The sequence below is a fragment of the Pleurodeles waltl genome, chromosome 4_2 (genome assembly GCF_031143425.1).
Source record: "Pleurodeles waltl isolate 20211129_DDA chromosome 4_2, aPleWal1.hap1.20221129, whole genome shotgun sequence".
In the NCBI taxonomy this organism is placed as follows: domain Eukaryota; kingdom Metazoa; phylum Chordata; class Amphibia; order Caudata; family Salamandridae; genus Pleurodeles; species Pleurodeles waltl.
The window spans coordinates 718,633,498-718,650,123 of record NC_090443.1 but is presented as its reverse complement, the minus strand read 5'-3'; positions in this window follow the sequence as shown (position 1 = coordinate 718,650,123).

Sequence of the window (16,626 nt, the reverse complement as noted above, 5' to 3'; positions counted from 1 at the left end):
TGGAGAGGGCCTTACCAGGTGGTCCTAATGACTATGACAGCTGTAAAGTGTGCAGAACTCCCAAACTGGATACAAATGAGTCATACAAAGAAGGTGGCCTGTCAACAAGATCATGAAGAAGTGTTGTTGAGAGCCCCAACAACAGCAAAACAGGTTGCTGCACCTGAACCAGAAAAGGAGCCAAGAGCCTGAACTCGAAGAAGAGCTTGTGGATGGTGGTTCTATTACCCCTGTAAGAGATGAACGTGAAGAATTACAGGAGGGTGCAGAAGAATCAATCTTAACAGATACAGCAGGAGAGCCTAGCACAGCAGAGTTTCTCCCAGAAGCAGACGGTGTTGAGAAACAGACAGAGCAAGTGCCAGACCAAGAGGGGGAAAGAGTTGAGACGGATCAAAGTCAAAGTGACCCAACTCCTCCTGAGCCCATTGCAGGTCCATCAAGAGAAAACACCATAGAGAAAGAGAAGGATAAGAGTCCAATCCTGAAGAGAATACAGACAGAAGGATTGAGAAAGGGAGATAATTGGCCTGAATTGCAAGTAGGGAAAAGAAAGGAATTGGTCATGAATGAAACAATAGAGGAAGAAATATATACTACGATAAAAGAAGAATTGAGTGAAGGAGAACTAAGTGGTGATTGAAAGTTGAAAAGAAAGAGAATAGCAAGTTGGCGCTACGCAGGTCCTGAATAGGCATATTCAACTACTAATGAATGGCAACACAGTGCTTATGTCCTTTTGTTTTGATAGAGAGGTTCCGAGTCAGTAATTTGATGTAACCTAAAGGTGATTAAGAAGCTGAATTGTTGAGACAATCTGAAAAACATAAAAAAGACTGTCAAAAATAAACCAAAAGAGACACTGATAACCTGATTTGACCTAAAACCGGATGTGAAAAGCTGCTAATCGATTTTGACAAGGAAAAGCGTTCCAGGATGCGAAACTGAACTGTGAGAGAAGAATTTTTCCTTATTTTTGATTTTTTCTGCACTCTTTATAAAAGTTACTTCTGCTTTCTGATTCTTTACAGATCATGGCTGAGTTAAAAAATGAAGTTAGGAATGCTAGGTGCTGTAAATATATGGGCGTTGGATTGGCGATTATGTATGGAATTTTGTTTATAGTAGTGACTGTGGGAATGTCTGTTCTTGAAATGAAAGGAGTCAATCATGCTTCTGTTCCTGAAACTACCGCACTAACAGCTTTTAGGGAGGTTTAAGATAGATGAGAAGTATTTGCATGATTATACTAATGCTCGAGGAGAGCTTTCTTCTAACGTTTTCTATCGTTTGTTGAGTGAGTATGTTGAAACGAAGGATGCAAGGGATTGTCGTGTGTGTACGCAAATTCCTTCATCAGTAGAGGAAGGAGTTACGTACCACAGTTTGCCATTAACATATGGAATAAGCTGTAGTTTGCTACTAACAAGGTTCTATAATCAAGAGTATATACAGTATTTTTACTCTAATTATGATCTATTGTTTTCATTTGTCCCTATTATCAGATATCTGAGTAGAGTAGCTAAGGATCATGATATAGTATTAGTTAGAGGATTCTTTGAGCCTACACTAATGTTTGGAACAGCATATGCACATAGAAACAATCTTACATGCTTGCTTACACCTTTAGAAAGGAGCTTCATAGGGCATACTGATGACAGGAGAAAAGTATTAAAAGAAATATTAGAAAAAGGTTTAGAGAAAAGGACTTACAAGAATGATTATGCTTACACTGCAATTAAAATGCAAGGAAAAATAGCATGAGATTCCTTACACGTAGGGAAGCTTTGTTTATATATGCCATAATAATGCACTGACACTTTATTTGTGGGAACGAGTAAATGTAGGGATGTGGTTGTGTTTCGGAGTAAGTGGACTTTCATGTTGAATGGTCATGAGCCTGCTATTCCTGGGATCGATTATACTTGTGGACTTAGGGCCAGATGTAGCAAAATCCATTTTTGCGACTTGCAAATTGCGAGGCTGAGCAACTCGCAATTTGCAAGTCGCAAAAACTGATGCAGAATGGTGTCTCAGACACCTTCTGCGACTCGCTATGGGGTTGCAAAGACCCACCTCACAATAATCATGAGGTGGGTCGCATTTTGCGACCCCATAGCGAGTCCCTGCACTCACAGGGATGGTGGCCTGCTGTAGTCAGCAGACCTCCATGTCTGTGACTGCTTCGTAAATAAAGCAGTTTTTTTTTTTTTCATTTTGCAGCCCGTTTTCCTTAAAGGAAAACGAGTTGCAAAATGAAAAAAATACCGAAACCATTTGAATGAGCATCACAAAAGGCGATTTTCGCAGTTTGCACCATGAAAAAAGCTTTCTACATTTGACCCTAAATGCTTATTACCGTCTTCCAAAAGGATGGTATGGGACATGTTATTTGGGGATAGTTTTCCTAAAGATTTATCAGGTAGATGACGTAAAGAAGTTTCCGAAATTGACTGAATTACATCATAAGCGACAGAGGAGGGAAACCTCTTCTGCTGTTGTGGGAGATATGTTTGGTGCAGTGATTCCTTCACTGGGAATCATCCTGAATTCGATCAAGATACGAAAGTTGTCTACTATTGTGGATAACATGCTGACAAACTTTACAGGGGCAATACTCCTGATAGATACAGAATTAGCTGCGGATAGAGCTATGACACTTCAGAATCACCTTGCTTTAGATGTCCTTCTAGCGAAGGATGGCAAAGTCTGAAAAGTGATCAACTCTAGGCGTTGTTATTCTTAAATACCTAACAATAGTAAGGAGATAGGAGACCTACTTACTAACCTGACTAACTCAAGTAAGGATTTGAAAGAATTGAAGGAACCAGGTGTTTGGGAAAAGGTTGGAAAATGATTTGCTTCAGTGGGAAATTGGCTTAGTAACATTTGGAATGGGGTTTATTAACAATCATTCAGGTAATATTAATTGTGATTGCTTGTATATTAGGATTATAGGGTTCATGTAAATTGTGTGAAAAGATTAAATTGAAAAAATCTGAAAATAATCAGAGGAGGGAAGAACAAAACTGGGAAAGAATCTATAGAGAAGATATGAGAAAGAGACAAAACACTGAGGAGATTGAATTAGGAAAATGATAATGGTAAAGGTGGTGTGATGACATATTTAGTCATAAGAGGAGGGACTGTTGAAGCAGATATGTTAATTAGAAATATTAATGAGTGTTATGCGTTTTGATAAACTAGAAAATGATAGAAATAATTAACCATAGAGAAATTAATGTGCCCACGAAGAGTGGCTGCCAACTCACATGAATTATGCTAAAATGATGAAAAATGCATGAAATGTTGAAAATGTGTATTCGAATTGTAGTAATAAGTCATATTGAAATGTATAACATATGTTTTGCATTATATTGTAGAGTTAACTTAGCTGAAGTTGTGGGCTAGTTTTGCCAGGCCTCATGCAGAAGCTGAATAATCGTGCAATGTAGAAAAGCTGATGCGTTGAACTGACCCTGACCACTTATGTTAATAAATTCTGTTTGCCTGGAATATTCTGCAATGAACCAACAGACAGGAGATGGGGGAATCAAACTTGTATCAAAACCGGTGAAGAGCAGATGAGATGTACGTTCATAGGGCTCAAACAATAGAGACACTTACTGGAGAAGAATATGCAACATTTTCGATACCTGATGATGAGCCGGATGATGAGGACATTGTACAGTGAACCAATCGACAACCTGAGAGTGACGAAATATTAGAACTCATAGATTTGTAAAATACAATACATTGGCTAGCGTCACATATGGTGACTAATTGACCAATTAGGTTTTGGGGGATAGGCTGGGTAACTTTAATCTATTGTTGTGACAAAAGGAGAAAACTTCAGATGTTCGAGGTTAGGCGTGAACGTTCGAACAGATTCAAGATTCTGTCATTGGGCTCATGCTCTTGAGAGCCTGATGCGTTGCTGATCGATTGATGACATGAAGACGAAGAATGACTTTTTTGCTGATCCATATCGTGAATAGGTAGCAATGACAACGTGACTGATTGACTTTTTGTGCCTTTTCTTTCTAGGTACCAACTGCGCTGTTTTATAGTTTTTCTTCTAGCTAGATGTTCATGCTAACACATTCTTTTATTGGCTTATGTTGAGGCATTAGAACGTATGTTTTCTCAAGTATTGATTAGTTTATGTTATTGATGGTCACAAATGAATTAATCTTGAGTGAATAGAATAAAGTTTGAATTAATCTTATGACTTAGAATTTTAACAAATTGGGAAGTAAAATTGATAAAACATGTAATTGAGTTTTGGTTATTCATGAGATGTTGATGATTAATGTTTTGCTTATTGATTACTAATGGTGTATTGAATACTGAGGGTCAAAGCTAGGATACTCCATGCAATCAAAAAGGTTCATCGACCTATACGTGTACCCTTGTAAGTTTACTTACTAAGGACCAGGCACGCTAACACTATCTTAACTAAAAAATCTATAAAGGCAATTCTGGGCATGATAGTTATGGATCCTAAGGGGCGATGGTTGGTAATAGAGATTAAAATTGTTGGAAGGTGGTTGACGATTTCAGGTTATTATGGCCCTAATTTGGATGACCCAGTACCTTTTCAGTCTCTTCATTGTCAATTACTACTTTCTAAATTGCCAATGATCCTAGGTGGTGACTTTAATATTCTGTTGGACCCAGTCCTGGATAAATCCACCACTGAAGGCACAGTTAATTCCCCAAGAAATAGGCAGTGGGTCAAGCAGGCTATGGGAGATTTGGGTCTGGTGGACAATTGACAAAGGCAAGCTAATGGGGGCCCTAGATTTACTTTTCATAACAGAAAATACGGGTATAGTTTGAGGATTGACTTTGTCTTGATTCAAAACAGTCTTTGTTGGAGGGTAAAATATGTGGCACATGCACCAGGACACTTATCGGACCAGTTGGTGGTTAAAGTGCATGTTAGCTATGATATATGGAGTATCTCCCCTAGGTGGACCTTAAATAGGGTTTTGCTCACTGATGATAGAATTAGCGAAGGGTTAAAACAAGACTCTAAGTAATTTTTTGCTATAAATTACGGGTCTGCCTCTTTGCAGGTGGTATGGGACACTTATAAGCATTTATTAGAGGACGGTTAGTATCTCCACATACAAGCACAGAGAAGAGAAGCGGCGGATTCAAGACCTTGAGTCAGTAATTTCAGAACTACAGTCTCAATGTGATAAGTTTTTGAATGGCTTACTAGGGAACACACTGGATGGCCAGCGAAAGAAAGTGAGGGCAGACTTAAAGGGATTTTTAGATGCAAAGATCAGGAGTAGGTGGGAAACTAGTAGATTGGGACATTACGAGTAGAGGGAAGGGTGTGGCAAGTTACTAGCATGGAAAAATAAGATAGACCAATCCAGGAATAGAATTACAGCTCTCCAATTTGAAGGTAGGGTAGGCTGTACCACTGATGAGTTAGCGATAAAAGAGCCATTTGTTTAATTCTTCCATAAGCTCTATACAGAGGAATTAGTGATCACTGATGAACAGGTTAGGGGATAATGAAATAGAATCTCGTTTCCATGTCTGTCTGAGGCAGCAAGACAGGAGTTGGAAGCAAAAAAAACTATGGAGGGACTGCGGGAAGCGATAGAGCTCTTAAAAAGTGGGAAATCTTCTGGCCCTGATGGTCTACCTAATGAACTACATAAGCTACTCATAAATGTGGTGGCCCATACTATGCTAGAATTAATGAAGTATTTTTGGGAATGTCTCCAATGCCAAGATCATGGAATGAGGCCACGATCACACTGATCTTGAAACCAAATAAAGATCCCACACAGTGTTAATTCTATAGGCCTATTTCTTTGCTTAAGTCAGATTATAAAATCTACACATATATCTTAATGAAAAAACTAGCTGAGGTAATTGACACACTGATACATGAGGATTAGAAGGGCTTTATTAGAGATTGGCAGTTGTTTGAGTTAACCCATGAACTGTTTAGTGCAATAGATCTTGCTCAATCGAATGGTTCCCCCCTTGCGATTCTTACCATTGATGCAGCTGAAGCGTTAGCTGGCCCTTCTTGTCAGGAGTAATGAAGAAAAATGGTTTAGGAGATACTTTTATTAAAGCAATTGAGGCTCTGTATAAGGACCTGGTAGCTAGGATACTGGTAAACAGTACCTTAACGACACAGGTTAACACTGAGAGAGGTACCAGACAAGGTTGCCCGCTCTCCCCTCTTTTCTTCAATCTATATATAGAACCATTGGCGATTAAGATCAGGTCTCACTGAAATATAATACCGTTCTGCTTTAGAGGGTGGGAGAAAAAAGTGGTATTGTATGCTGACGACCTCATGATATATACCTGTGATTTGAAAAGTTAACTCCCACATATCTGGAATGTTTTGGAAAAATTTGGCGGAGTGTCCAGGTACCTGGTCAATCAACAGAAGACAGAGATAATGAGCTGGAACATTCTTAATGACTCTCTCTTGGTTTAAAAAGAGATTAGATATCTAGGGGTTCAGGTCACAGTAGACTTAGAGGAGACAACTTGGGTAAATTTTAACAAAGTATGGTCATCGACAAAGAAGTTATTAAGAACCTGGGCTGCCTTCCCTTTGTCTCTGATAGGCAGATCTAACATATTGAAAATGCTTATTCTCCCAAAATTCACCTTTCTATTTAATACTATCCCATTAGAATTTAAAGCAATATGGTTTAGAAGGTTGCAGGGGGATTTGACTTCCTTTGTTTAGGCATCTAATTGCTTGGAGGAAGCTGTCCAGGAAATAAAATCATGGGGGAATAGCGTCTCCACACTTGTACAAATATTATATGGTGTTTCAGCTAAAACATATTAGAAGATTATTGAATGACCAACTTAGTTATGCTTTGTACAATGAAGTTATGATTGATGGTACTCTAGAGGCTGGTGATTACTTTTGATACAAGTATGGCCACTCACAGTATTTTAAGAAAGTAAGGTTAAAGTGCCTTAGTGCATCATGTAAGATATGGTTCCAGACACAACAAGAGTTAGGTATTCCGTATTACAGTGCCCTGGCACCGGTATGGGATTCACGGGGCACCCCTGAATGCCTTGAGGATTAATTATCTCTTCCACTATGAGGAAAGTGGGTGGTTAAATGGGAGCAATTTTTAGCAGAACATGAGTGGATATCACGGGTTATGTTCACAGAATTAACAGGAAATATGGTTTCTAAGTTTAAATATTATCAACAGTCGAGTTGGGAAAGTTCCTTCCCCAGAGTAGAGCAAAAAAGATGATACTCGGGAAGAGAAACGATGCGGCAATCAGGTTCATCGTAAGGAAGTCGCACTCTGGTACTGGATGTTAATGGTGGCGAGTGAAGACTTTTGAGTATTTGCAGCTAAGAAATGGAATACAGAGATAACTTTGGTGGACATCGACAATCTCAGACAAGTATCTTTTGCTGCACTTTGGGCTCCAGTTAAATCTGCTCCATTAAAAAAGAACAATCTATTTACTTTGCACGGGGTATATTGGACACCATAGAAGATGACTGCCCAGGGGGAGGGAAAGAAGTGTTGCCCACGATGTAATGAAGAAAGGGCTGATGACATCCACATGTTTTGGAGTTGTCGGAAGCTTGACTCTTTTTGGACGGATCTAGGGAAGGTGCTCAGAGGTGTGGTGAGTTTAGAAATTAAGGTAACTCTTGTTAGTGATATTTGGAATTAACTTGGAAGATGACTGGTCAGTAAACTTGGCTAAAAAGCAAAGATATGTGTTATTTGTGCTGATTCTCTTGGCACAGCGAGAGATATGTTTAAAATGGACTCTCTTCCAAGTTCCAGACGTGTGTTACTGGATCATATCGGTTAATAAACTGTGTGATTTGGAGAAAAGTGGTCTTCAGAGCAGGAGAAATACATTATGGGCACTATGGCAGAGTAGGAAAGTGTGAATTAGGACTGAGGTGGGTTGGTCAATAATAATAGAGGTCCAATGATTACGTATTTCGTCAAGGCCCCCTGGTCATAATAGCTCAGTGGACAAGGATTGAGCCCGTCTCTTTGGAGTAGTGTCTCCTGGTAGAGCAGACTCTAATCGATTGGCTGATGGATGGTTGGATGGTGGCTCGAGGAGATGTCTCCTACTTAATGATGGTCTCACTTTTTGGTGCTTTAATCTAGCTGTTCGGTAGCCTTGTTGGATTTGCTATGAGGACAAAAAAAATAAAGACTATCACAAACCTTCAAAATCAAGCATAACTTTGGACCATGCCTCTTCTGGGAATGGAACTGCATGAGAAAATGTTTGCTGTGCAGACTAGTGTTTATCAGAAAGTAAACATGAGTTGGATGATGGAAACCAGTTTGCTACTTGGGCATCTAAAGAAGGCCATCAGAAGTATTGTTTCAAAGTCTTACTAGTGGCCCCCACTCCCAAGTTTCCTGGTGCTTCAATAAGTTCAGGTCTAATTGCAGATGGAGGAGTATTACCAAAAAATACATCATCAACAATGGATAATTCACTTTCCACATGAAAGAAAGGTTTGAGAGGGGTATCTAGGGACCTTTGCTTCTGCCACCTCTTTTTGACACAATTCATGGTTCTGGTTTTAACATCATCATTCTTTAATTCAGACAAGCATTCCTCAATAGAGATGAATCCTGACTAACTTACAATATCATCTAGAGTGGCCACAACAGAATCAACATCATTAATATTCTTGTTTTCTTCGACTTCTTGCATTTGCATCCTTGAGAGAAAACTTGCCTTCGAATTCTGCCACCAGTTATGTAATCAATTTTGAAATTGTACTTTTGCAGGTGGGACAGTAGCCTGACTAACCTGGCTGGTGCCTTTCCTGAGCCATTTCCATTAAGTAAATGTACTAAAGGTTTATGGTCTGTAAACATATTAAAATGTGTGCTTCAAAGAAATGTTTTAACCTTTTCAATTGCCCCTTAACAGGCCATCCCTTCTTTCTCAATTGTACTGTAATGTGTCTCTGGATGTTTTAATGACTGGGAAGCAAAGGCAACAGTGTGTTTCTTACCATCATAAACTTGTGAAAGGATACCCCCAAACCAACCTGACTTACATCCACAGTAATAATGCACTTAGGGTCAGCTTTAAAATGGGATAAAGCTGGAATATTGAGTATAAGGTTTTTTAACCTTGAAAAAGCTTCATCGGCAGCATCATCCCACAAGTATTATATGCCTTGAACAGTTTACAAAAGGGATTGGCAATCAGAAAATACCCTTGAATGAAACTGGTATAGTGTTAGTTCATTCCAGGGAAAGATCTCAAAGTGTCCTTGTCTTTTGGTGGGGTAAAATTCTGTATAGCCTGAATTAAGAAATAAATTACGTTTAATGCCGGTATCTGAAATCTGATGACCCAGAAAATCCAACTTTTGTTTCAATAAGCAACATTTCTCTGGTTTGAGAGTAATGCCCACTTCTCTAAATATTTCTAAGACTTTAGTGAGTGTGGCATTATGTTCTGCACCTGTGTCTGCATAAACCAGAACGTCATCTTGGTAGACCTGAGTACCTTGAATATTATATAGGATGGTATACATCAATTTCTGAAATACAATAGCTTCAGATGCAAGTCCAAATGGTACCCTAAGAAACTTGAAGACTCCAAATTAAGTAACGAAAGTTGTTAGGTCTTGCGACTCAGAAGGGAGCTACGTCTGATGATATGCAAAGTGTAGATCTAACTGTAAAAACTACTTGGCCCCACTGATATTTGTCAACAAATCATTTAACTTGGGAAGTGGGTGACAGTCAATAACCAGATTTTGGTTCAGGAGGCGCAAGTCTGTGCAAAGCCTAATGTCTCCATCATTTTTCTATACAACGACAATGGGAGTTACCCACTCAGATGAGTTTGTCTGTGCAATAAGACCTTTTTTAAGTAGCTTAACAAGAAGAGCTCTGAGTTCCGACCTTACTGACAATGGTACTGGCCTAACCTTATGAGAAACTGAAATGGCATTCTTTTTTAATTTTATCTCGTGTTCCAATATTTTAATTGTACCAATCGTGCTACTGAAAACTTCAGGGTATTTCTGTACCGACTCATGTAGAAGATTGTCACTCTTATCAAGGACCAATGCTATTACTGTATTATTCACTCTGACAGGGTTTGGTGAACCAAGGAAAGCATTAAACCTAACTTTGCTAAGTCCTGCCACCCCACAATATGATATCCCTTCTCTGCCACATATATTTTGGTGAGTGTCTCCCTACCAAAACATGTTAATCAGTCTTTGAAGAAACCAGTCATATGAATATCTTGTCCACTGTAGGCTTTGGGAGAAACAACGGGTTCCTGAAATTAGTGTTTTTTCTTCAGGTTTGAGTGTAAAAGGTGTCAGAGTGCTCCAAAAGATCTTCCGTTGGATCCCCGCCGACACCAGAAAGACCGTGACCCACGCCCTCGTCACGAGCCAACTGGACTACGGTAACACCTTATACGCAGGAACCACCGCTACACTCCAGAAACGTCTGCAGCGAATTCAAAACGCCTCCGCCCGCCTCATCCTCGACATACCCCGCAACAGCCACATCTCCGCCTACCTGTGACACCTGCACTGGCTTCCTGTCAAGAAAAGGATCACCTTCCGTCTCCTCACCCACGCACACAAAGCCCTCCACAACAAGGCACCCGAATACCTCAACCGCCGCCTCAGTTTCTACACACCCACCCGTGATCTTCGCTCCGCCAACCTCGCACTCGCCGCCGTCCCCCGCATCCGCCGTACCACGGCGGGTGGGAGGTCCTTCTCCTACCTGGTGGCCAAGACATGGAACTCCCTCCCCACCAACCTCAGAACCACCCAGGACCACTCCGCATTCCGGAGACGACTCCACACCTGGCTCTTAGAGCAGCAGTAACCCCTTCTCCATCGCGCCTTGAGACCAGCACGGGTGAGTAGCGCGCTTTATAAATGTTTATGATTTGATTTTGATTTGAGAGATAATAGTGATAAATGTTCCCGAGTCCGCCACCATGTTGACTTCTTCAAGAGGTCCCAAATAACATCAAAAAAGGACCTTTTAATGAGTTTCATCTGATCATCATCAATATCGAGTGTCAGAACTACTTTAGAGAATCCTGTGAACATCCATCTTTGATTGAAGGTATGTCCACATAACTTATTTGGATATTATCTTTGATACTCCTGCAACCTCCCTGAAAATGTCCAACCTTATGGTACTCATTGTCCTTTTTCTCTAATGCTGGACATAAAGCATGATTGCTAAGGTGTGTTTTACAACTGCACCTAAATCAAAATGCTCCTGTTCTTTTCTGTGTGAATTTGTAACTCTCGGCTTTAAATGATAACACATTCACAGAGTCAGAAATGTGGACAGCATTCAAGGAAGAAGGGTAAGCTGCAATACATTTGCTAGATGTATCTGAACATTTAATCGCCTTGGCCATGTCCAAGACTTCTGCTAGGGAGGGATCTTGAAAACTAAACAAGCACACCTGTATTTTCTTTAAGTTGCAGCTGTAGACAAACTCACCCTTTATGTAGGTGCCAACGAGGGTTCAAAGTTATATTTAGCTACAAGCATCCTAAGTGCCGAAACAAATTCTCAAATAGACTCTCTTCCTGATCTTCTTCTTGAAAAAAATGAAATCTTTCAAGCAGTACGTGAGGTTTTTCTGTAAACCTATTCTTTAACCTTCTTATAGCCTCCAAGTATTCATTCCCATCCTCAAAGTCCTCAGAGGATGGCTCTAGGGTGGCTGCCTTTCTTTTTGGCCTAACTTTCTCTGCATCAATAGCTGCAATAAAACGCAACTGATCTGCACTATTTTCCTAAGGGATTGTAGGTTTGCGATGATTCTATAGAAAAGGTTGAATTTTGGGCACATTTTTTAACATTAGACATTGTTAGACTCTGTGAAGGAAGTCCAAACAGCCTGCTTAAAGTACTACTTAAATGTTTATTTAATTATATTGTCACAAGAACATACGTAAATCAAAAGTTACCTTTGAGGTTACTCTGGAAACATCTACAAGTGAAGCATTTTCACATGCATCAAACAATGCTCCATTTCTTTTTTTTAAACACTGAGTTTATTTGCATATCTATAATGGCTGTTAAACCTAATTCAAAATGGCCCCTATTCAGAAAAGACGAGAAGTGTCATCCGATGCTTTGGGTGATAGGCTGTCATTGAGTCATGCTATTATTCGTGCTTATGGTTGATGATGCGCATGCAGTCACATCAAAACATCGTTGGCAGCCATGCTGTATTTGGGGACAGTCACTGACCACAACAACACATCGAAGGTAGCACCAAATGATCCCAAAAAAGTGCCACAATATTTCAAGAATCAATATGAAAAGACGGTGAGCTCCTTTAAAGTACCTTGTCCACTTGTCACCAAATGTGAAATGAAGGTAATGAAGGCAGGTATCTTTATTAAGAAAATACTTGAAGTTTATTTCGTGAAAGAGTAGCCCATGTCTCGCATGTCCAGTCTCCACGAGTACAAGCTGCAACTGACCAAGTTTTGGTTGGAAACCATGGAGAAGGAATGAAAGGAGTGCGCTTCACCAAAAGTAAATATGTACGAACCAAAACAGAGGAAGGCAAACAATCTTCAACCAAAATTCCCTTGAAAACTGTGAATATAAACAAAGGACTAAGGCGGTCATTCTGACCGCGGCGGTCAGCTGTCGCCGCCCGCCAGGCGGTTCCCGCCGAAAGACCGCGGTGGCCATTCCGACTTTCCCACTGGCCCGGCGGGCGACCGCCAGAAGACCGCCGGCCGGCCCGCCCAGCGGGACAGCCCCTTCAACAATGAAGCCGGCTCGGAATGGAGCCGGCGGAGTTGAAGGGGTGCGACGGGTGCAGTGGCACCTGTCGCGATTTTCACTGTCTGCACAGCAGACAGTAAAAATGTTTGGGGGCCCTGTTAGGGGGCCCCTGCACTGCCCATGCCTGTGGCATGGGCAGTGCAGGGGCCCCCAGGTGCCCCACGGCAGCCGTTCCCGCCATCCTGGTTCCGGCTGTGGACACCGCCAGAAACAGGCTGGCGGGAAGGCGCTCGGAATCCCCATGGCGGTGCTGCAAGCAGCGCCGCCATGGCGGATTCCCTGGGCCAGCGGCAAACAGGCGGGAAACCGCCGGCTCCCCATTTCTGACCGCGGCTTTACCGCCGCGGTCAGAATTGCCCAGGAAGCACCGCCAGCCTGTTGGCGGTGCTTCCGCCGCCCTCCGCCATGGCGGTCGTGGACCGCCAAGGTCAGAATGACCCCCTAAATGTTAATATATACATAATGTATGCCTATCACTACAGAATACAAAAGATAATATGTTAAAAATTGATTTGTCCTGCAAGCCTCACGCAATGTGGTGCTTCTCCTATAGCCTTGTAGCTTTCTGTTCAGGGCGAACTTCAAATGAAAAAAAAACACATTTGTGCGTAACCCGCAAAAAAACATACGCACAGCAAATAAGGCCATGCATTAGTAGGATAGCTGAGAGGCATTCCATTTTTGTATACAAAGAGGCAGGGGAGAATCTTGTTTTCTTTCTAAAAACCGCTTTAAGATGGTGACTGCGTGGCCATCTTGTAGACATATTACTTATGACATCCCAGTTTTCCTCCGTTCAAGATTTTACATTAGAGTTAAATCTCTGCAGCTCGAATCTCACGGCTGATTTGGCCAGAGCCCATCAAATATTGAAACCTTTCGAGCCGCAGCCAGCCAGGTTGAGCGAAGTTCATGTCCAAAGCTGAGCTGAAGGTTCGGAGACATCCCAATTGGAGTGTAGTACAGAGAAAAGCACTGATAAAATTTTCATAAAACTGAGCGAAAGATATTGCTAGCACGCTTCCTGGCATCTGTATGAAAACTTAATCTGAGCTAATGGAAAGGATACCAAAGCCTTTTTCAATTCATACACATTCAGTGCATAATTCATAAATAATTTTCAGGGAAGTGTTTTTTTTCTGAGATTTGTGTTTTTTTCATTTGGCAGCAACTACAGGAAAGCGGAAGCATCTTTGACCTTTGAGCCAGAAAATTTTACAGTAGAGCTGTCAATAACACCAAATAAACTGAGAATTTCTGCGAATGGCAAAAAAACTGACAGAATGGCGGACTCGCTGCAGGCGAATATTAACAACGTCCTCTCGATAATCGCAAACTTCTCAGAGCCCGGAAATCCAAAAACATAATCCGAGAGCAAATGAAAAATCCATGTTTCTTATGACAGCCACAAAACGATTCGTTATGTTAAAAAGGCAAAATGTGCATAATTTGCTTCACTTTCTAGCTGAAATTATCTGCTATGGTGACCTATGCAAGCTCGTGACCGAATTAAAAGCCCAAGCAAAACTGCATCAGAATATTCACTCTGTCAGATTTCCTGTTACTTAGCTATACACTTATAAAAGGTGGCGTGTACAATACAAAATCATTTAGCTGTAGAATGTGATTAAATATTTTAACACTAAGAAAGGCTGCTTTACAGCTTCGATACAATGCATAACTTTTTAAAAGCAGACCCGACAAAATATTTCTTAAACCTATGAATTTGTCCTTTGAATTACCTTCCATGGTTATGCTCAAAGTCAGGCAGTCGAGTTAAGAGAAATTCATTTTTTTTGTAATGGGAAACTGGTCTCAGCACAACCTTGCGTTCTGATCACCTTCATTTTGTTGGTGCTTATAAGATTTCGTCTTCACAGTCCCGCTAAAACTTAGATTACTTAACACACTGTTAGGAAAATTATATTTTGAAAATTTTAAACGCCATGAAATAGGGTTACAGGTGGTGCCAGAGTCGCCTTGTAACCTGTAAATCAGGATTATACATGCATTTTGTTTAGATTTATTGTTTGACTAGTTCCATTGAGTTTTTTACATAGTCCATAGTAAATTAGCTAATCCCCAGTAATAACAACTTTATCCACGGTAAAGAATCATAATAATATTTTATATAATATAAAAATGGTTATCTAAATGTTTAGATATGTTGCTTCTTGCATCTCGTGCAGTGAGACATAGCAGGCTGAAATTTAGCATCGCTTTACCATGACAAAGTATGCCATTCCCCAGTCAGGAGTAAAGCTTAAATGGCAGTTAGGGTTATTGCATTGCCATTGGCCTCAGCTCCCCCACTTCACTGTGAGCTCACCTGCTGGATGGGAGGCAGAGAATTGTAATATGGAGTCCCTCCCTTTAACCTTTTTTGAAGGCTGTCATGAAACCCACCCCACTGCTTATCCTGACTTGGCACTCAGGACTTGATTTTCATTGGTGAAGAGGTACTCCATTGCAAATATGATGATATCTAGTCTGCCTTATTAGAAGTTTGTTACATCCTAATGCACTTTTAATAAGGAGGAGGTGATATTCAAGTATCACTAAATCAGGCCCTTGAGTAGTATGCATGCTCCTTCAAATGTTTTAAGATGCTGTTCTCTTTATACAAGTTTTTATGTGCTGCAGGCAGAGAGATCTAGCAGCCTTTGTACTCAAAATCAAAAAAGGTAAATGCACAAAGAGATGGGGCTTCATGAAAATACCTTGAAACTAATTTGGCTCATTTCAGCTTTAGGGGTGATCACCCTACTGAGATACCATTTTTATCTGGAGACTTGGGGAACACAGAATAGCAAAACAAGAGTTACTGCCCCTTGTCTTTCTCTACATTTTTTCCTTCCAAATGTAAGACAGTGTGTAAAAAAGACATCTATTTGAGAAATGCCCCGTAATTCACATGCTAGTATGGGCCCCCCCGAATTCAGAGATGTGCAAATATCCACTGCTTCTCAACACATTGGGCTGGATTCTAACTTTGGAGGACGGTGTTAAACCGTCCCAAAAGTGGCGGATATACCACCTACTGTATTACGAGTTCCATAGGATATAATGGACTCGTAATACGGTAGGTGGTATATCCGCCACTTTTGGGACGGTTTAACACCGTCCTCCAAAGTTAGAATCAGGCCCATTATCTTGTGCCCATTTTGGAAGTAGAAAGGTTTCCTCAATACCTATTTTTCACTCTTTATATTTCAGCAAATGAATTGCTGCTTACCCAGTATACAATATATCCCCGCAACCAGAAGAGTCCAGCAGACATATTGGTATATTGCTTTAAAAAATCTGACATCATAGGAAAAAGTTACAGAGTAAAACGTGGAGACAAATGGCTGTTTTTTTCACCTCAATTTCAATTTGTTTATTCAGCTGTTCTTTTCTGCAGGAATACCTTGAAGGATATACACAAATGACCCCTTGCTAAATTCAGAATTCAGACTACTTTTCTGAAATGTTTTGCTTTCCGTGATCTAGCATTGGTTTCATACCCATTTTGGTCACTAATTGGAAGGAGGCTAAAAGCACAACATCTAGTAAAAATGGTGTATGTACCAGTAAAATGCCAAAATTGTGATGAAAAATGTGGTTTTCTAATTCAAGTCTGCCTGTTCCTGAAAGCTGGGAAGATGGTAATTATAGCACCACAAATGCTTTGTTGATGCCATTTTCAGGGAAAAACCATATGCCTTCTTCTGCAGCCATTTTTTCCCATATTGTTTTTTAAAAACAACATTTTTTTCTGTATTTTGGCTATTTTCTTGGTCACCTCCAGGGG